Source organism: Ipomoea nil, unplaced genomic scaffold (genome assembly GCF_001879475.1).
Source record: "Ipomoea nil cultivar Tokyo-kokei standard unplaced genomic scaffold, Asagao_1.1 scaffold1768, whole genome shotgun sequence".
Lineage (NCBI taxonomy): Eukaryota > Viridiplantae > Streptophyta > Magnoliopsida > Solanales > Convolvulaceae > Ipomoea > Ipomoea nil.
Window position 1 is genome coordinate 531,549 of NW_017618196.1, and position 23,110 is coordinate 554,658.

The window sequence follows — 23,110 nt, forward strand, 5'->3', positions numbered from 1 at the left end:
AGGATTTCCATGCAACGGCTGCAACGGCTAGTGTAAACACGTAGCCACTCGTGGACTTAGAGTCCTTAATATCAGATATCCAATTCGCGTCGCTATACCCTTCAAGTACAGTGGGATATCTCCCGTAGTGCAATCCAAGATCACGAGTATACCTCAAGTATCTCATAACCTTTACTATTTCCTTCCAGTGCATGGCACCGGGGTTACTCGTATATCTAATGAGTTTACTAACCGCATAGGCAATATCCGGCCTAGTACAACTCATAAGATACATCAAACTACCAATAACCCGAGCATATTCCACTTGTGAAATACCTTCTTCGTGGTTCTTGGTTAGATGAATATTTGTATCAAATGGTGTCCTAGCCACTTGACTATCATCTTTGTTAAATTTCTCAAGGATTTTGTCAATATAATGTGATTGGCTCAACACGAGACCATCAGGTCTTCTAGTGATTCTAATCCCGAGGATCGGATTAAATCAGCCAAACCCATATCCTTCATGTCAAATCTCGCATTTAACATGTTTTTGGTAGACTTGATCATCCGATCATTACTACCAACGATGAGAATATCATCGACATATAAACAAAGAATGACGTAGCCGTCTATCGTTTCCTTAACGTAGACACATTTGTCACTTTCGTTTATTTTAAACCCGTTAGTTAACATCGCATGGTCAAACTTCTCGTGCCACTGCTTAGGCGCTTGTTTTAAACCATAGAGCGATTTAACCAACTTACACACTTTCCTTTCTTGGCCCGGAACCACGAACCCTTCGGGTTGTTCCATATAGATTTCCTCATCTAATTCGCCATTTAGGAAAGCGGTTTTCACATCCATTTGATGAACTTCCAAGTTCCGCAGCGCGGCTATGGCAAGTATCATCCTTATGGAGTTTATTCTCGTCACGGAAGAATACGTGTCGAAGTAATCGAGGCCCTCGTGTTGCCTGTAACCCTTGATTACAAGTCTAGTCTTATACTTCTCGATGGAACCATCGGGTTTCATCTTCCTCTTAAAGACCCACTTGGATCCTAAGGGTTTACTACCCGGAGGAAGATCAACAAGTTCCCAAGTGTGATTTTGTAGGATAGAATCCACTTCACTTTTTATAGCCTCTTCCCACATTGGTCCTTCTGTAGAAGTCACAGCTTCTACATACGTTCGAGGCTCGTTCTCTATCAAACAATATAGAAAATCGGGTTCATTTTCTAATAAACAAGTTAGAGTACCCAAATCGTACTCTAACAAGTAAGTTAGAAAATCAGGACCGAATGATTTTCCAACTCTCGCCCGCTTACTGCGACTCGGCTCGAGCTCGGGTTCTTTCTCAGATTCCCCACTATCATTATCCATAGTTTCGTCAAACGTTCGTTTTAACGTACTAGGTCCCTCGTTGGACCTACAAGGAAATATATTTTCAAAGAAATATGCATTCCTTGATTCTATTATCGTGTTCTCGTGTACGTCCGGATTGTGGGACTCGTGTACTAAGAACCGATAAGCACTACTATTATGTGCATAGCCAATAAAGATACAGTCCACCGTCTTAGGACCTATCTTTACTTTCTTAGGTGTTGGCACCAATACTTTGGCAAGACACCCCCACACTTTCAGGTACTGGTAGGAAGGTTTCCTACCGTTCCACAGCTCATAAGGAGTCTTATCGAGCTTTTTGCGGGGTACCTTATTCAAAAGGTAATTACTTGTCAAAATCGCCTCACCTCACGCATCTTGAGGTAGGCTCAAACTTATAAGCATCGCATTCATCATATCTTTCAATGTACGATTCTTTCGTTCGGCAACACCGTTCGATTGAGGTGAGTAAGGTGCCGTACGCTCTTGTATGATACCTACACTTGCACAGAAGTCACCAATCGGTGCTTCGTACTCACCACCTCGATCGCTTCTAACCTTCTTAATTCTCCGATTAAGTTGGTTTTCCACTTCATTCTTATAAAGAACGAATTTATCAACGGCTTCATCTTTGCTCTTAAGCAAATACACATAGCAGTATCGTGTGCTATCGTCGATAAATGTGATAAAATACTTATTACCACCTCTCGTTTGTATCGATCTAAAATCGCACAAATCACTATGGATTAATTCTAGTCGTTCAGTTTCCCTTTCAACCGATTTGAAAGGTACTTTCGTTAGTTTTGTCTCAACACAAATTTCACACTTGTTATTTGTGTCAATTTGAAAGTTAGGAATATGGTCCATGCTAATTAATCTACGCATAGAATTAAAATTAACATGACCTAGTCTACCATGCCACAAATTGGAAGACTCAAGCAAGTAAAACAGAATTAACTTTGCTTTTATTGATAACAGGAATTACATTGAGCTTAAACAGCCCATGAGTTACATATCCTTTACCAACAAACATCCCTAACTTAGACAAAACTACTTTGTCTGACTCGAACACCATGCGAAAGCCATGCTTGTTCAACAGAGAGCCAGATACAAGATTCTTCCTCAGCTCAGGAACATACAGCACGTTGTTCAACGTCAGTTCCTTCCCGGAAGTCATCTTCAGAACCACCTTGCCCATGCCTTCCATAGCAGACTGAGCAGAGTTTCCCATCCACACCTTTTCACCCTCAACGATCTCAAAGGTGTTGAACATCTCTCGGTTGCAACACAAGTGCCTGGTTGCACCGGTATCAATGAACCATTCACGAGGGTTTAAGCCAACGAGGTTCACTTCGGTCACCATAGCCGAAAGGCTAATCTCGACCTTCTTCTGACTGCTATCTCCAACAAAATTGGCTTCAGAACTCTTGTTCTTCTTCCTTGGAGCCTTGCATTCAAATGCTCTGTGGCCATGCTTGCCACAATTGTAGCATTTACCAGGAAACTTGTTCTTGGTATCGCCACCTTTCGGACCTAGCTTTCGCTTATCCTTCTTGTTCCTCTTGGAGCTCTTACCGTGCTCCACAACATTGGCCTTAGCGCCAACAATGATAGGAACTTTCCTATCATTCGTCCTGTTCCCTTCCTCAATCCTGAGACGCTGGATCAGGTCCTCCAGATTCATCTCCTTTCGCTAATGCTTAAGGTAGTTCTTGAAGTCCTTCCAACCTGGAGGCAACAAATGGATCACAGATCCCACTTGGAAGGCTTCACTCAGCACCATGCCCTCATCACGGATCTCATCGAAGATTAATTGCAAATCTTCTACCTGACTTAGCACGGTCTTTGAATAAACCATTTTGAAGTCGAGGAATCGACCAACCACAAATGTGCTTATCTTTCGATATACATCGTATAGCGTGTCACACAATCCATTCAGGATGTAGTTTCGGCAAAGGAAGTCCGAATCCTTCCAATAGCCAACTGCCATCACGGATTGTGCATCTTGTTCCTTCAACTTGGGAACCTTCTCGGACAAGAACCTCGCCAAGCCGAGAGTTGCTAGGTAGAACAACATTTTCTGTTGCCACCTCTTGAAGTTCGAACCAACACTGGTGAACTTCTCCGGCTTTTCAGCCGAACCACTCGGTACCGAAGGTACCAGAGACATGGGAATATATCCCTCAATGCTCCCACCATCTTGTGAACCAACGTTCACTGGTGTAGCTTGGGAATTAGCAACATTGTTGCCGTTTCCTCCACTGTTATCCGCAACAACGTTATTGTTGTCGTTTCTTCCATTGTTGTCCGCAACAACATTATCCTCCCCATCGATTGGTAGTACGGGATGCTCCATTTTTCTTCAAGGAAATTCGGAGAAGACCGCCAACGGAAAAACGAAGAAATAAGGTTTTAAGACTGTTGGAACCGTTGGTAGGAAAACAAATAATAATCAAATAAAATTGACTATTATTTTCTGGAAAGAAGGGAAGAAAATATGAAGAAATTTGGCTAGTGTTTGGTGTTGGGTATTTGCAAGAGTCAAGTGAGCACTCTTTCCTTAAAACCGTATTTGTCACCTCCCAAAGTGCTAGGAGCGTTGTGGCCTAGGCTTCCCAGGATAAAACTTGCTAGTGATTCAATGTTTGAGCACTCAAACAAGGAATCCGGCGAGCAAGACACGGCTATGAACATAGTAGGCTTAGAAAGAGAAGGAGTAGAAGCAGAATTTTGAAGCTTTTAAACTCAAAGTTTCGTGTAAAGTGCTTGTGCTCTTGTGTGTAAAACTGCTTCTCACTACCCTCTCTTATATAGGGATCAAGGAGTTAGATAGCTTTTATTTTGGCATTAAAAGGCACCCCCACAACTCCTGTAACAGCAACCACTACCTTGAGTTTTAATTCAAAATTAAAATTGGAATTAATTCCAAAGAATTAACTCCGTAACAGCTGAATTAAAACCCCAACGGTCATAGAAGGAGCTTCAGTTTACCCAACGGTCACAGAAGGAGCTTCAGTTTAGCCACGAAAAAGCCGAACTTTCGGGCACGGTCGAAACTTCGCAAGTTTCGGCCACTAGGCCGAAACCTCAGTGGCGTGGCTCTATTTCCGGACGACATTCGTGCCCCCAGGTGCCGGCGCGCACGAGCTCGGGCTTGAATCAAGCCTTTTTCCATTTCATCTAGTTGGAATTTGATTTGCACACCACCCCCCCCCCCCCCCACGAGAGAGCCTCTATGCTATATAATTCTACAAGCTTCAAAAGTGCTCTTGTATATAAGGGTGGCAAATCCTCTTTCCAAACCAATGTGGGACAAAAGCTCACTTTTTCCCTTCATTTTCCAACTCAAATGGGTCTACTTTGAGAATCAATATCTCATTCATCCATTATCCGTTTTGAGCGTACAATATATCAATCTCTTCGTCTCACTACGAAGAACCCGAATCCACTTTGACACGACCCAAATCGGAAGTGGACCCCACTGATAATTGTATCACAAAATAGCCACTTAACAAGCCATTTTATGCCATTTTAAGCTATTTTTTCCAACAATTGTTGAAAGCATATCCTTATTATTTTAACTGTTAAAATTTTCCGGCGAAATTTGGTCGGCAATTTGACCGGAGTGACCAAAATTAATAAAAATAGCATAATCAAGGTACTAAACTCACACTTTTAAAAATCGGGTGCTAAAATTAACAAAACCCCTATAGTCATATGACCAAAATTGAAATTTTCTCTTATTACTATTATTATTTTTTGAGTACATTTGAAGCCCTCACTGGGCACTATCTTCTTCTCTTAGTTGGAGATCTCCGAGCATCAGCTTCAAGGAGGCTAGAAAGGCCTATTGGCGCCGAGTCCAAGATGAGCGTTCCCCAATCTATTATTAAAGTAAATACCCAAAATGGTCCCTCGACTATAGCTAAATTCACAAATTGGTCCTCGACTTTCAATTTCAACCAATTAAGTCCTTAACTTTGCAATTTTGACACAATTTGGTCCTCCATCTATTTGACCATTTGTTGACTGTGATCGACGATCTCCAGAAGAACCTTCAGCTCTCGTCGGAGCATGTGAAGGCCTCCAGGATGACGTTGCACCGGTTCGGAAACACATCGTCTTCTTCGCTCTGGTTCGAACTCAACTACATTGAATCCAAAGGGAGGATGAAGAAAGGCGACCGGATTTGGTAGATTGCTTTCGGCAGTGGATTCAAATGTAACAGTGCGGTCTGGAAATGCAACCGGAACCTTAAAAACCGACGATGGACCATGAAATTACATATATATCCTCAAAAATCACAGTCAACAAATGGTCAAATAGATAGAGGACCAAATTGTGTTAAAATTACAACGTTAAGGACTTAATTGGTTGAAATTGAAAATCGAGGACCAATTTGTGAATTTAGCTATAGTCGAGGGACCATTTTGGATATTTACTCCTATTATTATTATTATTATTATTATTATTCGCTCATACCATTCTGCCACTCCTTCAAACGTAACTATGCTATGTTCGAGGCTTAATCTTTCTTTGCCTCAATTCATCGAAGATTTTTGGATCAGCCCACATGCCACAAGAGTCCAAAATTGCCTAAAGATTTTTGATCAGAACGGAAAAATATTTATGAAGACGTGAATATAAAAACTTATCCTAGAAATAAATTCTATCAGATGAATTTATTTCAAAGATTCGTTGGATATTCAAATTGACAACAAAAATAATATTTTAAGAAACAACTTGAAAATCAAGTTGAGATAAAATATTATTTTGTCAGGCAAGTTGACAATCAAATCAAAATTGAAGATCTACTATTGTCAACAATATCAGGCTATGAAGATTCAAATTTCAAATATCAAATTATCTCACTCCAACGGATATATTTGATTGCCTATAAAAAGCCATGAAGACTTGAAGATATAAGACAGAGGTGCAAGACACACGGATAAACAAAGTGCAAAAATTCAAAAGTGCGAGTGCTCAAATATTCTTAGAGACTTAGTCTTAATAGTCTCAAATCTAGTTGGAGAGAGATACAATTACCTTTGTATTTGTAATTGTAGAAAGGGTATAGCTGTGTGCAAAATACTCTAGTGAGTGTAGCTGTGTGCAAAACACTCGTAGTTGCTAAGTGTAGCTGTGTGCAAAACACTTAGTTGGCGTTGATGAGTATAGCTATGTGCGAAATACTCGGAGTTGAGTGTAGCTGTGTGCGAGACACTCGGAGTTGGGTGTAGCTGTGTGCAAGACATCCGGAAGAAGTGCTTGTGTAGTGCTTATTCACTATTGTAACTGTGTGTGGAAAATAGTGAATTACTCCTAGAAGTGAATGGAGTAAAGTGGACTAGGAAGATTACGCCACTTCCGAACCACTATAAATTGTCTCTCTCATTTACATACCACACTTACATAATTTGCTCTATCTATCTATCTTATCCGACTAACCCGTTTACTATTCACAGTTAATCTTAACCGTTCGGGTTTAGTGTGTTTTCACGTATGCATGTGACTCAAACTTCTCGAGCTTAAATATTGAATCATTCTAAGCAAGTTTGACGTGTTGCATGTAACGTTCGTCACACGGTCGACGTGACACGATATTTATTTACAATCTTGAATATTATTATTATATATTGAGTGCACCATCTCCTTTATATATTCAAGATATCTCTGTCACTTTACATATCATCTGTACCCATCTTACATGCGCATTTAAATTATCGGTTGGGCATAACTCTTTACATACTATTATTCCGCTGTGCAGTTTTAAACTTACTCTATTTACTTGTTACTTAGAGTTGAAGTTACCAAAGAGTTATTTTGAAAAAGCTTGAAAGTCTATTCACCCCCCACCCCCCCTCTAGACTTTCACCACCCTATCGGGACCAACAGATTCTTTTTCTTATTAAGAATTATTTTTTAAAACAATAAATATATAGTATTTCACAATATCAACTGATTAATGAATAAATATTGGCAATACAATAATGAAGGAGCCTACTAGAGCAACTAAAAAAAATGACAAATATTCCTGGGGGAAGAAGGATGGCTGCTATCAAATAACTTCGAATCAATATATGAGTTTGAACCGATGACTAAAAGTTTAATCGGGTCTTAAAATATAAATAAAATTTAAAAGATAACACTGTATTAATTAACTGTGTGATTAAAGTTGCCACAATATAATAATGCAATTATATATTAATGCACCTATACTCTGACCATATGCGTGTGAAAGCAACTTTTTTCCGGATTCTGAAAACAACTTTTTTATTTATCAACTTTGGTAGTGATGTATGAGCTGTAAAGAAAAGTATAGGAAGAGGTAAAAACTGGTTAAATGGATTTAAGTAAGGGTGTTTTTTTGGTTAAATGGATTTAAGTAATGGTATTTTTGGAAACTTAAAAATAATTTCTGGAAATTATTTTTTTGAATTTTTAGTGCTTGGCTATGTTGGTTATGTTGAATTTTATGACTTTATCTTGTATTGTAAAACTTGATTGCTAATTTGTTATTTTGATATCTTATTTTGAATTGTAAGACGTTGGATGAGATGATCACTTGGTTATTTTGGTTTGTTGCTTTCAATTGCAATAGTCATAGGCGGATCTCCTTTCAAGGTTAGGTGATACCTTTCTGGTTGATCCTACTATTGAAATCAGCAGTTCTTGCTTTTGTTTTAGAAAGAGTAAATACCCAAAATAGTCCCTCGACTATAGCTAAATTCACAAATTGATTCCGGTCGTCTTTCTTCATCCTCCCTTTAGATTCAATGTAGTTGAGTTCGTACCAGAGCGAAGAAGACAACGTGTTTCCGAACCGGTGCAACGTCATCCTGGAGGCCTCCACGTGCTCCAACGAGAGCTGAAGGTTCTTCTGGAGATCGTCGATCATGGTCAACAAATGGTCAAATAGATGGAGGACCAAATCGTGTCAAAATTGCAAAGTTAAGGACTTAATTAGTTGAAATTGAAAATCGAGGACCAATTTGTGAATTTAGCTATATTCGAGGGACCATTTTAGGTATTTACTCTTTTAGAAACTGTGATAGGGGAAGCCGCTCTTTTCCCTGTTTCCACTGTTGAAGGAAAAAAAAAAAAAAAAAAAAAAAGGAGGGCCGCGCTATCTACAACGCACTAGAACGCCCTTGTTAATGATCCTTTACTCTGACAGCATCTAGGGTCCCTCGAACAATGTGATATCTCACACTAGGTAAATCTTTAACCCTTCCCCTCAGAGCAAACAAATTCAATGATTTTCTATATTCGGGAAAGAGTCTAAACTAAAGGCAAAGGTATACGAAGCCCAGGTCAAAGAAGCAACACTCGTCGCAGGAGATCAAACAGATCTGGTTGGTTGATTCAAGTCTAAGTAGCATCAAACAAAGCGATATAAAGGTAAGGTGGTTTCTCCCTATCAACCAAGTGAAGTAACAGCAGGCATGCCATCATAGGCAAAAATAAAAAAAGGCGGTGATGATCAAGGGAAGAAAGAATAGCTATGGAATATGATAGGTATCGGTATTGAACAGATGGAAGTCTATACAAGTAGAATCACTCACTTCAGTTTAATCACCCAGGCCGTTGTAGTTGCGTTCCAAGGGTAAGCCTTTGAATCACTAATCAAAGAGCATATTTTGGAGAGATTCTTAATCGATCTAGTGGACGATGAATCACCTTGAAAACTCCCTTTCCTTATTTTGGATGAGAAGGCAAATTGTTAGATGGGGTATTTGGGGACCTGGAAGAGGAGAAGAAGAATGATAATGAAGAGAGTAAGCTTCCTATTAAGCTTCCAGAGAATGATATGAGTTCTTGCTGAGTGAAGCCCAAATACAACTTTCTTCCACAGAAGAATGTGTTCTTCCCCGCCCGACTCAGAAATTGAGAACCAAGCCTCCTTTTGATCCATTCATTTCTGCAAGCAGGGAGGATCCAGAGAGTCAGTTAAGCGAGAGTTACTTTCGATTACAGGAAACCGCACAAGCGAAGGAGATCAATCCAATCTCGTAAAGCATAAATGGAGTTTGGCGCCGGTTACTGAGGGTTTTTATCCTTGAGGAGCTTGATTTCAATTGAAGATTTTGTTAGTGTACTTTGGTTAGTTATTTTGATATTTTATTAGTCATTTGTTGATTATATTGAAAATTATTATTATAAATGGTATTATATCTAAATAAAATAATTAAAATGTTTAATTATACAATTCAGAAAATAAACCGAACACACAAGACAATTTTATAGAATGCAACCAAACACTATAAAGAAAAATGTTTTTTGAAAAATGACTCATTTTCTAAAAGTCATTTTTCTAGTTTCCAAAGTCACCCTTAGTTTCTGTTCTTTGATTCAAGGACTATATCATTACAAAGACGAATGTTTGAGGTTAGAGGCTACATCATGCTTCATTCTTAATATCTTATTTTCTTTTACAATCTTTAGGCGGTTACTCTTTCTTTTTCTGATCTCATTTTGTTCTCCCCATTTTTCATAGATCAAATTTGACGGGCCTAATGTGAAGAATAGTCGTATCGAAGAAGCGGAGTTGGCTGAGATCACAGTGAATTAATTACCGTTAAAAAAAATGGTATGAACATAGATACTGAATGACACCTTCAATTTTGATAAGATCTTAAATGACAACGTATATATGTTGCTAGAATTCATTCTAATAACTTCGTTAACTAACATTATTCAATTCAAAATGTCAATGACCTTGTGCACTAGTGGCACAAAGTAACTTTCTCAAATGGGAAATCATGAGTTTGAGCCTTAGTTAGAAATTGGAATGACATTGACTTTTTGTGTGTATAAATATATATATATATATATACTACATTGTAACACACCCACCGGACTTAGCCAAGGAGATGCATATTAGTCATTAGTCATTTATGGGCAATTTATATCGTGCACCAGGGCGCCCTGATGCAAAACGACGTCCTTTCAGTTTTTTTTTTTTTTTTTTTTTTTTTTTTTTTGAAATTTTCGCTGCCCTGTGTTGGCGGTTAATTTTCTTTAAAAAAATCTCATGTTCAAAAATGTACATAATTTTATACTAGAATACACATAATTGTATACATGAATGTACATAATTATATAACAAAATACACATACTTTTTTTTAAAAAAGAAATCCTAATTCGGATGTACATAATTGTATAAAAAAACATGTACATAATTGTATAAAAAATGTACATAATTGTATAAAAAATGTACATAATCACGTCAACTCCCTACCGCGTCTCCAAAAATGACGTCGTTTCGCGTCTCCAAAAACGCGTCGTTTTGGGAGGCCCCCGGCGTACAACGCTATGTGCGCCGTGGTGCAGGGTATAACGATTGATCATTTATGATGATGTACTAAAATGGGTTAATTAATGGCCCAATTTGGTTACATAATTAACTTTTTAGTTTTTTAATGCTACTGGCTCTATTACATTTTAGTATCTAAGGCTCGAACTCATAACCTTCCAAATGAAAGTCTAACACGGGTACCATTAGACCACATAGTCTTTGAAATTAACTTTTTAGTTAATTTTGATTTATTTGATCATTATTAGTTGTTTGTTTAACAATCAATATAAATATTTTATTAATTAATTTTTGGCACAAGTGTCAAATAACCCCATCTACTACTTCGAAGTGCTCAATTCCCCCCATCAACTAAAACATAATGTAATTAGACACACTTACCTCTAAAATTTTGTCGATTAGCTTTTTTTGCAGGTTACCTTAGGTGGAGTCTAACTTGGCCCGGTCACTGATTATATGGCAATGATGACATGTCAATTTTTTTTTTTTTGAACAAGATGACATGGCAATTAAAAACAAATCACATAATTTGAAATCCTAACTTTTAATTTTTAATTCCTAAATTCTGAAAAGTTGCATTCCTTGTCAATGACTCAGTGAGAACACGTCAACTACATAATTCGAAACCCCATTCTAAATACTTCAAAACCGACGACAGTTATGTGTTCGAACTTCGAAGGCGTCGATTAGGTTGTAGTAGCTTATGTGTTCGAATTGATGTAGTGCATAATATTTTCGAATTGACAACGAAGACAGTGCGTTCGAATTGACGATGACGATAGTACATTCAAAGGTTGTTCGACAGTAGGTAAGCTATTCTATATTCTTAAAGAATTCTGAACGGATCGCGATTAATTATTTTGTCGATCCGCTGGATGTTTTTCGCTTGGACTAGAGTTCTTGCTGATATTTAGGAAGCAAATTCCATATCATCATCATTTTTATTTAAAGAAAATGACATGTCAGCAGTTTGGAAGAGCAACCTGAAGGTAACCTGCAAAAAAAGCTAATCGACAAAATGTTAGAGGTAAATGTGTCTAATTACATTATATTTTAGGGAGGGGAGGAATTGAGCACTTTGAAGTAGTAAATAAGGCTATTTGACACTTGTGCCTTAATTTTTTTGTAACTACTTATTGCTCTAAAACGCCTAAAATTTAAAAAGCTTTTCAAAACAGCTTGAGTTTTCCTCACCGGACTTAGCCAAGGAGATGCATATTACTATATTAGTCTATTATTATTACTAGTAATTCACCCGCGCGATGCACGGGAAAAAAATTATGTTATTATAAATATAAATAAAAAAAATAGAAAAAATAAAAATATTTTAAATTGTTTAATATAATAATATTTTTGAGCTTCCATTGGTCAATTATTTATTATTTTTATAGAATAAAAAATTACAATTAAAATTTTGTATGGTTAATATAATCTCTAATTATGTACATATTCAAATAAACTTATAGAGAGAATTTACATAATTACATTGATTTATTCTTAATTGTATTTCATCTATATTATAATTTTCATAATACGAATAATAACTAAGATAACTACATTTAGAAAGCAAATTTCAAATTTTGTATGAGTAAATTTAAACTCTAATTGAACACTTTTTTTATATGATTATATATTATATTCTTTATGCACATGTCATTCCATAAACCCAAATGTCATTCTATAAGTCCAAGACCACTTTTTGTGGAGATAATTCAAATGTATTTTTTTTCTTTTAAAGTCATAAGTTTAGAAATTCAGAAAAACATTAAAGACCCAATATATACATTTATATATATTTATATTTTTATTTATGGCTCAAATGATTTTTTTTTTTATATTCTGAAGTCCAATAATTGACCCACGGCCCGCAGCATTTGCTTTCTTCATCCCTTTTCGCTTCTGTCATTTCTTTGAAGCATTTGAGAGGAAGAAAAATTATATGTAGAGGCTGTAGGGAGAAAAATTATATGTAGAGGCTTGCATTAATTGCACGGTTTCAGATATCGAATAGACTTTCATCGAAAATTTAATTAATATTGTAATCCCAAGAAGCACCATAAATAACAAAAGCATATCAAATAGACTTTCATTGTAAAGCCAGAGATTTAATTAATATTGGATCATTTCATATTTTCTATTAATCGGGAATCGGAATCCTTAGCCCTAATATCATAACATTTAATAATTCCATTAATTTAATAAATGTAATCCTTTGATATGGGCGAAAAAAATAGCTATTTTATTTTTCAAATGTTGTAAGATGTTTTTTTTTTTTTTTATAGTAAAGGATGTTGTGGCTATTTTATATTATATTTATAGCTAGTAATAATAATAATGTTGGTAATTAATTGTAACATTAATTACTCCCCAAACCATATAGCTTTATTATAGTTATTAAGATAAGATTATTATTATTATTATTATTATTATTATTATTATTATTATTATTCGCTCATACCATTCTGCCACTCCTTCAAACGCAACTATGCTATGTTCGAGGCTTAATCTTTCTTTGCCTCAATTCATCGAATACTTGATGTGCAAAACCAGAACTACAAACTGCACGATTACATACAGTATTCTTTCTCATACGAATTGAAGAAGTAAGCTAAGAGTGTAGTAGATTGCAACACAGAGATGGCTTGTGTTGCTTTAACTTCCCTCATTGTCACCATTGAGCTTGAGTTTCTGCGACCCACCTCGAGGGTGTCTCTCCATGATCGAGCACCAATCAAGTCTTTCGTTGCAAACCTTTCTTCGTTGCAAGCCATTCTCCAGAGGTATTCAAGAGGTGATGGTGGTGCAGCGAAAGATTTGGAAATCCAAATCAGAGACTTTGCACTCGAAGCTGAAGACGACATCGAAATACAACTTCGCAAGTTTCTTCTAGCTAAAGACACCGAGCATGAAGAAGACGCTTCCCAGGAACTCCGTCAAACCTTGCGAAAAGCAGCCGAAATTGCAGCAGAGTTGTTCCAGATTATCAACAAAGAAATAGGGTATGAGAGAGAAAGGGAGATGACTTTTAATGCTTTAAGTTCTCTCATTAAAACCATTGACCTTCAGTTTCTGCAATCAAGGGTGAAGCTCTCTCTCTCTGATCGATCACCAATCATATCTCTCCTTGCAAACCTTTCTTGTTTGCAAGCCTTTCTGCAGAGCAAATCCAGTGGTGATGGTGGTCCTCTAAGTGATTTGGAAATCCAAATCAGAGACTTTACACTCAATGCTGAAGATGACTTCGAAATACAACTTAGCAACTTCCTTCTCTATGAAGACAGAGTGTTGTATTCTCTCAATCGAACTTCGCAAAAAGCTGCAGAAAATGCATTAAAGCTGTTGAAGATTCTAACTGGGGAAAAAAAGTCTTATGCAAGTGAGAGAGAGATGGCTAGTGCTGCTTTAACTATTCTGATTGCAAAATTTAAGTATTACTTTTTGCAAACCTTTCCAACAGTGTATGCTCGTGATAAAGCAACAATGATACATTTCTCAGCAAAGCTTTATTCTCTGCAAGTCTGCTTATTGCAGATGAAATCCAATGGTGGTGCTGCTGCAATCAAAATCAGAAAGTTCGCACTCAAAGCTGTAAATGACATCGAAATACAGCTACCCAACTTTCTTCTAGCCAAAGACACTGAGCATGAAGGAGAAGTTTCCCTGAGACTCCGTCAAACCTTGCAAGAAGCAGCTGAAATTGCAGCAGAGTTATTGAAGATTATCCACAAAAAAGAAACGCATAAGAGAGAGAGGGAGATGACATGTGGGATCAAATCCACTTTATTGGAAAAGCTTTCTTCTCTGCAAGTCTTTATGCAGGAGGAATCGAGTGGTAGTAGTGCTACAACCAAGGATTTGAAAACCAAGATCAGAATCTTCACACTCAAAGCTTCCCGGGGACTATATCAAGTCTTGCAAGAAGCAACAGCAAGCACAACAGAGTTGTTGAAGATTATAACCAAAGTAAAAAGAGAGATGGCTTTTGATGCTTTAAATACTTTCATGACAAAAATTTATTTGGACTTTTTGCATTCCACCCCTGTAGTGCCTCTTGACGATAAAGCAGCAATGATATCTTTCTTCGAAAAGCTCTCTTCTTTGCAAGACTACTTACTACAGAAGGAGTCTAGTCGTGGTGCTGGTGGTACAGGCAATGATTTGGAAACCGAAATCATAGACTTTGTACTCGTGGCTGGAGATGACGTTGAAACACAAGTAAAAAAATTAGTTCAGGCCAAAGGCAACACAGAATATCAAGGAAAAGCTTCCCAACTCAATCAAACCTTACGAGAAGCAGCCGAAATTGCAGCAGAGTTGTTAATACGTATCAACAGTGAAAAAGAGTGTAAAAATGAGATAGAGATAGCTTGTCTTGCTTTAAGTAGTCTCATGGCAGCAATTGAAGAGTTTCTATATGCTGAAGTTGCAACAAAATCTTTTTTGGAGTCTGTTCATTATAAAGCGGGAATCAAATCTAATCTATTGGAAAAGCTCTTTTCTTTGCAAGTCTTTCTGCAGAAGGAATCAAATGGTGGAGGTGGAGGTGCTGCAATGAAAGATTTGGAAACTAAAATCAAAGACTTTACACTCAAAGCTAAAGATGACATCAAAATACAACTAAACAATTTTCTTCAGGCCAAAGAAACAGAGTATGAAGAAAAAGTTTCTCAGGAACTCTATCAGACCATGAAAGAAGCAGCAGAAAGTGCAGCAGAGTTGTTGAAGATAATCAACAGTAGAAGCAATGAAGTTGATGAGGCAAATGAAACTCAACCATCAAATACTTGGTTAAAACATGCTGCTTCCAAGTCTACTGTTGAGTCTGATGGATCATCGCTTGGCTTTCTAAAGCCTGCGGGCAGAATGGTTAGTCGTCACCATGATTGTACAGTCATAAAGCACGAACTCCTCTTTTCTCCCCCTGATAATGTACCATATATAGTCTCAATTGTTGGAATGGTGGGTATTGGAAAGACTACTCTAGCAAGAAAGTTGTATGAAGATCCATCAGTTGCATCGCATTTCGATGTAAGATGTTGGGTTACTATACCTCAACACTACAATAAGAGGCTAATGCTAAGCGAACTACTTCAGTCAATTATGTCAGAGGAGCCAGATGTAATTAAAAGAGAAAGAACTTCAGATGAACTAGAAATTACGTTACGCATTTGCTTAATGGGTAGGGACTATTCAATTGGTAGGAAGTATTTAATTGTTTTGGACAACATTATGAGCGATCAACCTTTGAATGATATCAGACGGTGTCTTCCTGATGGCAAAGCTCAAATTTGCATATTAGTAACCACTAGACACTTCTACCAATATACCTTCTGGAACAAGTATGTCCATCACATGACTTTGCTAGATCCAAAAGAAAGCTGGGAACTATTTTGTAATATCCTTTCTATTGATGAAGAGCACTTGGCCCCTAAATTTGAAAAAATTAGGAACCGTGTTGTGGAGAAATGTGATGGATTACCACAGTTAATTGTTGAAGTTGCGAAACGTTTATCTAAATGCAACAACATACAAGAAGGGTGGAAAAAAATTGAAAAGGAATTGGAGTCATTGGGAATTTTAGATCGCAATGCAATCTTTATTGGTTACGATATATTGCCACATCATTTGAAAGTTTGCTTTCTCTACTTTGGAGTCTTCCCAAAACGTAAAAAGATTCGGGTTAAGATGCTTATAAGGTTGTGGATCGCTGAGGGATTTGTAAAGCCATTGAAACATAAGCAGTCGGAAGATCAAGCTTATGAGTATTTACTAAAGCTTATTGATAGAAGCCTTCTCTTAATTGAAGTTCGAAGTTGTAATGGAAATCAAGACTTGTAGAATGCATAGTGCTTTGCATAGCTTCTGTGTAGTAGAAGCTCAGAAAGAAGGTATTTTATGTGCAGTAAATACTCAGCAACATTCAGGATTGTCATTAAAAGTATTTGCAAATTCCTGTCGTTGGCTAAGTTTGTACTCGCACAGGTTTGACTATTATGTACTCTTTGGTACAAACATCCCTCGCTCCATTTTCTTCTTTCATGATAATCCTGAAATGTTTGTTCCTCCCAAGCCGTTAAGAGTTTTGGCTTTTGATATTTCTATATCACTTCAAAGAGTGCGAGTGCAATTAGGGGGTTTAATTTTTCTGAGATACCTATCCATAACACAATGGTTCGTGGATCTGAATGATGTAGTGTCAAATAATCCAAATTTACAGACACTTGTTGTTTCTGGTAATGGAGCACCAACTGTCCATTTGCCATCTAGTATTTGGAAGCCACCACACTTAAGGCATCTCCAACTTGGCAATTCATATATGGTTGATCCTCCAAGTGCAGATAAAAAGAATTTACAAACATTATCTTGGGTGGTAAGACCAGTTCATTGCAGAAAGGAGGTGTATAACAAGTTCCCTAAGATAAACAATCTGAAAATTTTGCTGAAGGATGGCATAGAGCCCGATCACATTGGAGTATCTTCCAGCAATCCTATTATTTTGGATCATTTTAACTATTTGGAAGGGCTTGAGAAGCTTAGCATTTCGGTTTCTATTGGTTGCAATGCAGCCCTTCCAGAACAATGTATGTATCCTTCAGGTCTAGTGAAGTTGAAGTTGAGTGGGACTAATATTTCTGAGAGGGATTTAAATGTAATTGCCATGTTACCGGAGCTTATGGTGCTCAAGTTGGAAAAATTCCTTCCGTGGAACAGTATGGGAAGTAGCTGAAGGAGGATTTCCTAAATTAATATTCTTGCTCCTTGAAGCTAAAGAACTCAAGAAGTGGGTAGTTAGCAATTGGGATGACTCTTTGAAGCTCAATCACTTAGTCTTAAGATCCTGTAATTGTTTGGAACAGATGCCAACGGATTTTATAAGTTTCATGTTGAAGTCAATTGAGTTGGAGGGGTGTCACTCTTCCCTTGTCGCTTCTGCCAAGCAGTTTCAACAGAAGAGAGGATTACCAAATCTTTTGGTTAGAAGCTAAAGTGTGTTTCATTCTTAATTTTTATTTCTTTTCTATTCAATGTTGTTTTCTTTTTTTTTTTTTTTCCTATTTTATTTTTCTGATCTCATTTTGATTTCTGCATTACTTTTCACAGATCAAAATCTTGGACCCCGGCCAAATATGATGAATCACAGAATACACGTACAAAAGTGTCCATGTAAGACGACTCGGCAGCCTCATAGTCTACAACTGTTAGAAAATGGTATGTGATACATTGCAAGTGCTGATTTTTCAATTCTGTAATTTTTGCATTTTCTAGAGTCACATCCCACTTTATTTTATTTTATCAAAGTAATTATACAATCCTGGCTTGGGCTTACACTAGCTAGAGTCAGGCTTTTACAGATATATTGAAGGTTTAGAACAATATCACTCTTTGACCAAGTTATCACCTGAAAGAAGATCGGGGGTGGGAATGGTATTGTTTACTTGTACAGATATATTGGTTGTTTCCTTGGACCTTAGCTGTGAAAATGTGCAGTCCAGATGAAACTATGATCTAATAATTCAATAACATATATAACTGAAAGATGCAATATTGCTTAACCTGGTTTTCTCACTGTAGTATTGTCAAGACAGTAAATAGATCATGTAGTTACTTTTTTGGTTAAAAGTTGATGATTCCTTATGAATGTAATAAAGTAAATAAAGTTACTACAACTTCATTAAGATTACTACTGCAGAGTATATGGAAGTTGATAATAGATGGTACTGAAACATGGCTCAAGAGCTATCTGTCAAAAAAGATTGGTTTGACTTTTTATCACCAAACATTGTGAAAGAGATCTAATGTTGAATGCTCTAGTCTAGAGCATTCAGCAGTTAGTCTTATTTTTTTTTTTTTTTCCATTTTCTTTTAAGCTACTGAATGCTCTAGACTAGAGATGCATCATGTTCTTGAAATGGCTTGCAGAACCTGCAAAAATCGTATTCTTCAAAGAGGTTGCAGAATAAGCATGAAATTAGTTGAAGCAAAATTGAAAAGGATAAATGAATGAATCATTCAATTTGCCAACAACTAACAGAATGAAATTTTTTTTAAAAAAATAGAGAAGCTGTATGTATTTCTCTAGAATCACAATATGAAATTATCTCGCAAAACTTGCACCTCTACAGTTGCTAACAACTCTGCAATTTATTTTTGTGATGATGATGTGTTTGTTGCATTCTTTTTGGTGTAAACAGGGTAGTGAGGAGATTTTGAAAAGGTTTACCATTAACTTGGAGCATCTTGGTGTAAACAGGGTAGTGAAGAGAATCTTGCCTCTTAAAGCTAATAAACTCGAGCATTGCACAGGCGACGGTGATTTCCCATGTCTCGAGTGGTTAGTCTTGAGATGTTATATATTGCTTGGAAAAGTTCCGTTGGCGTTCAACAGAAAATTTGAACCTATGGTCAATTAAGTTGGATCATTGTGGCCCTTCTGTTGTTGCTTTTGCTAAGCATATTTGAGACTGGCAAGTTGAAATGGGAAACGGCATTTTTTGAGGTTAGAAGCTACAACATATGATCCATTCTCAATTATTTCTTTTCTATTCCATATGGATGCTAACTTTCTTTACAAACTTGTTACTATTTCCTTTTTTTGATCTGATCTCATTTTGCTTTTTCCATTTTTCACAATTTTTTCCATAGATCAAAATCCAGGAGCTTGAATATGATGAATCAAATATAGAAGAGTGTATAGACAACGACTTGGATGGTATGTGTGAGGCTACAGCATGTGTCTTTGTATCTGCATGCCAAATGAAATGGTGTTGCAATCTTAGCTTGTACAGAAATTTGAAGGTTACAAATGAATTGACTTCATCAACTGTACTGATCATCAATTCAAACCTTAGGTTAGTAAATTGAGTTGCACAACACACCTTATAAAAAAATGATGTTCAATAAAACCAAACATCCGACTTTTTGGTAGAACAAAATTAAGAAGTAAAACAAATGAATATAGTATTTGATCTGTTATAAAACATGACTAGTTTTCGGGTTTCTTTTTCAGAAAATGCATTTGATATTCTTTGACAGACAAATGCTTCTCGATCATTTGCAGGGCATGAATGGTAAACTTCCTCAATCTCACATAATTGAAAGTTGTGGGGGTTCCTTGAAATAGTAAGATGCTATTGCAGAGTATCCAAAATATGCTAATAGATGGTATTGAAACATGGGCTCAAGAGCTCTGCCAAACGGACAATATAATGGTCAGTTTATCCTCATCGAACATTGAAAAGGGGATCGATAGATGCGCGTTAGTCATTTGTACGTGATGTACTGTCATTGGTGAAACCCTTGCCAGTATGCTCAAGATAAATAATGATGTTTTTCAAAGAAATCATGTTGGTGGTTGTGGCATGCATGCAGGTTGAGTCATCTGGTGCCTATATGATCAACCGAAATGTTGAAATGACTTTACATGTCTGTTTTTGCTGTGATTATATTCATTCTTTGTTTTGATATGCTTTTGCAGATTGGTGTGCTAATTGAATGCCTTGCTGGAAAGTTTCTTAACTGGGAAGCTGCTAGTTCTCGCAAGTTATTGGAGATGTAGAGGCCGGTAAGAAGAATTGCTTGGTTATTTTGTTCTGTCTGTGCCAGGTTGTTATTGATTTGCAAGGCTAATCAAGTATAATTTTGAAAACTTGTCTTATTAGAGTTGAGTCAGTACTATAAATAAATCTTATGCATCCTGCATGGCTCCAAATTAAAGCAAAGATTTTACAGTTATCTTGGTTTTAAAGAAAGGGTTCAAAATCTTGAAGTTAGTCTTTAGGTAGGTGATATGTAGCCATTTTACTTTAACTGAACACTCCTTTTACAATTACAATATGAAATAATCTCCCTAAACTCCCACCTCTTTCATTGCTAACAACTCTACTTGTATGGAGTAAAATCTGAGGGAATTAACCAGGCCACTTAAATGGTATGTAGCAGTAAATGGTTTACTGCAATGCAGTTAGAGTGGTGCAGAGTACAGGAAAAAAACTGGCACAATTCTATGAAATTAGTTGAAGCAAAATTGAAAATGATTAATATTTCTGTTAGGAAAAAATCACATAGAATAAATGAATGAATGAATCATTCAATTTGTGAGCAACTGACAGTATGAAATAAGAAATGGAGAAGCTGCATGTATTTCTTTAGAACCACAGTATGAAATTATCTCGCAAAACTTACACCTCTATAGTTGCTAAAAACTCTGCAATTTGATTTGTTTGCTGCATTCTTTTCAGTGTAAACAGGGTAAGTATTGAGGAGAATTTGAAAAGGTTTGCCAGCAAATTGGTGAGTACTTTCCATGGACAAAGTGTGGGAAGTAGCTAAAGGAGAATTATGTAGAATAAGATTCTTGTTTATTAAAGCTAATAAACTCAAGCATTCCACAGATGATGATGATTTCTCATGTCTCCCTCCAGTGGTTAGTTTGGAAAAGTTTCCTTGGTGTTTAAAAGAAAATTTGAGCCTGCGGTCAATTAAGTTGGATCAGTGTAGCACTTTCGTAGTTGCTTTTGCTAAAGCTATTCGACTGGCAAGTTGAAATGGAAAACGGCATTTTTGAGGTTAGAAGCTACAGCATATGATCCATTCTCAATTATTACTATTCCTAGTTCTTTTTCTGATCTGATCTCATTTTGCTTTCTCCATTTTGTACTCTTTTTTTTCCATGGATCAAAATCAAGCAGCCTGAATATGATGAATCACATATAGAAGAGTGTATAGACGACGACTTGGATGGTATACGCGTATGAGGCTGCATGTATCTTTGTATCTGCATTTACATCTGCATCCCAAATGAAATAAAATGAAATGTTGTTGCTACCTTGTACAGATAATAATGAATTGGTTCATCATGACCTCATCAATGAAATAAAATGAAATGTGGTACTTAAAAGTAAGTTCTTGCACACTTATTAAACCAATCTTTTGGACTATCATTAGTGCTCTTGTTTCAGGCCAGTGTTAGTCGTCTAGACTGAGCCACTGCAAATGCCAATTTCTTGAGGAGAAAGTAATAAGCATCATATGAAATTAAACACCCTCGCCATTTTGCTTGAGTTTTCTTATGTTGATGCTGGATGAAATTAAACACCTTGTCCATACCTATATTCTGAGTTTTAATATGCTTTTGTAGATTGTTGGCACATATGCTAATTATGTATATGCAGAATATTTATACATGTACGTATTATATGGAACACATACAATATGCATGTATTTTTATACTATTCAACCTTCTAATTATGTATCATGCCTTGAACTTTTGTTTGTGATTATGAATTTCTGGTATATACAAACTAGCAATATATGTCACAAATTACCTAACAAGATGACTACATAAAACATGGCAATATTGTTTTCAATATATTCTGTCACCAAAAGCAATCATATGTCATATGATGGATTATCGCACAGATAACTTGAACAAAATGCACCACAATCTAGAAAATATAAGTTCACTAACTTTCTAGCATGTGGTAAAGAAAATATGTCACACAACAAACATAAATCAATTAAGTTATAAGTGCAACTAGAAGCTTGAAAGTCTATAAATTAAACTTATTTTGTTGGTTGACTTTTCAGTGTGTGTATAGGAGGGTTAGATGGTTTGTTCATCCTTCAATTTCTTCCTTCTTTAATTCAAGTCAAATAGTGATGTGAAGAATTATTGATCCAAACACTCTGCCAAACTCATATTTTAATGTTATTATTAATGTCAACGGAAGAGAATATTGTTTGTGTTTTAGCCTTTAAGGTAGAGTTATAAAGACATCTATATTATCAAATTGATATGTTGAATAATTTTGCTAATTTATATACTTTCTCTAGAAATCTATATTATCAAATTGATATGTTGAATAATTTTGCTAATTTATATACTTTCTCTAGAAACATTAATATGTTAAGAATCACTTTAAATTTCGCTCTAGTAATAATGTGAGGGTTCGATACTGAGAATCTGGGAGTTTGGGAAGATCTTGACCTATTAGAGGAGATGTGCAAAGTGTACGGGTGGGAACCAGGGGACTGACAGGGTGACTTATGATTTACCTCCTTCAACAGCTCTTGGGTAGAGGCTTTGGAGCTTAGCATTAACTCGGCGTAAGGTGGAATACCTAATCTTGTATGGAAAAAAAAATGCTAAGAAGACAAATGTTCAAATTGAGCTATATATATTAATTAAAGAATACGTGATTAATTTAAATACAATCAATAAATTGAGATAGTTTTACTATAAAAATTTAAGATGCAAAGGACCTACTGCTATCTCTGAAATGATATTTACTTCTTCTTCTTTTTTGGAGGAATGATATTTACATTTATACATACATAAATTATTCACTATTAAATCAATATAATAAGTTTCTAGAAGACCATTTATCATTGTAGTAGAATCCTTGTTAAGAATTTTATTTCCTTCTAGAATTCCT

General features: G+C 36.3%; 1 protein-coding gene and 1 long non-coding RNA gene across 2 annotated transcripts in view; one reads left to right on the top strand and one right to left on the bottom strand.

Moving 5' to 3' along the window:
• LOC109192092 (putative late blight resistance protein homolog R1A-10) overlaps positions 1–21,503 on the top strand; it is a 185,287-nt gene extending 163,784 nt beyond the window's left edge. Inside the window, exons 14-15 of the mRNA XM_019342703.1 lie at positions 18,869–19,173; positions 21,362–21,503. The gene's annotated coding sequence lies outside the window, so the exon portion shown is untranslated. The remainder of the gene's footprint in view (positions 1–18,868; positions 19,174–21,361) is intronic.
• On the bottom strand, positions 18,530–20,936 carry LOC109192103. The gene is made up of 2 exons (XR_002056051.1): positions 20,861–20,936; positions 18,530–18,791 (listed from the first exon to the last, which is right to left on the bottom strand). It is a non-coding gene; the product is annotated as an uncharacterized LOC109192103 (long non-coding RNA).
• Positions 21,504–23,110: the final 1,607 nt, after the last annotated feature.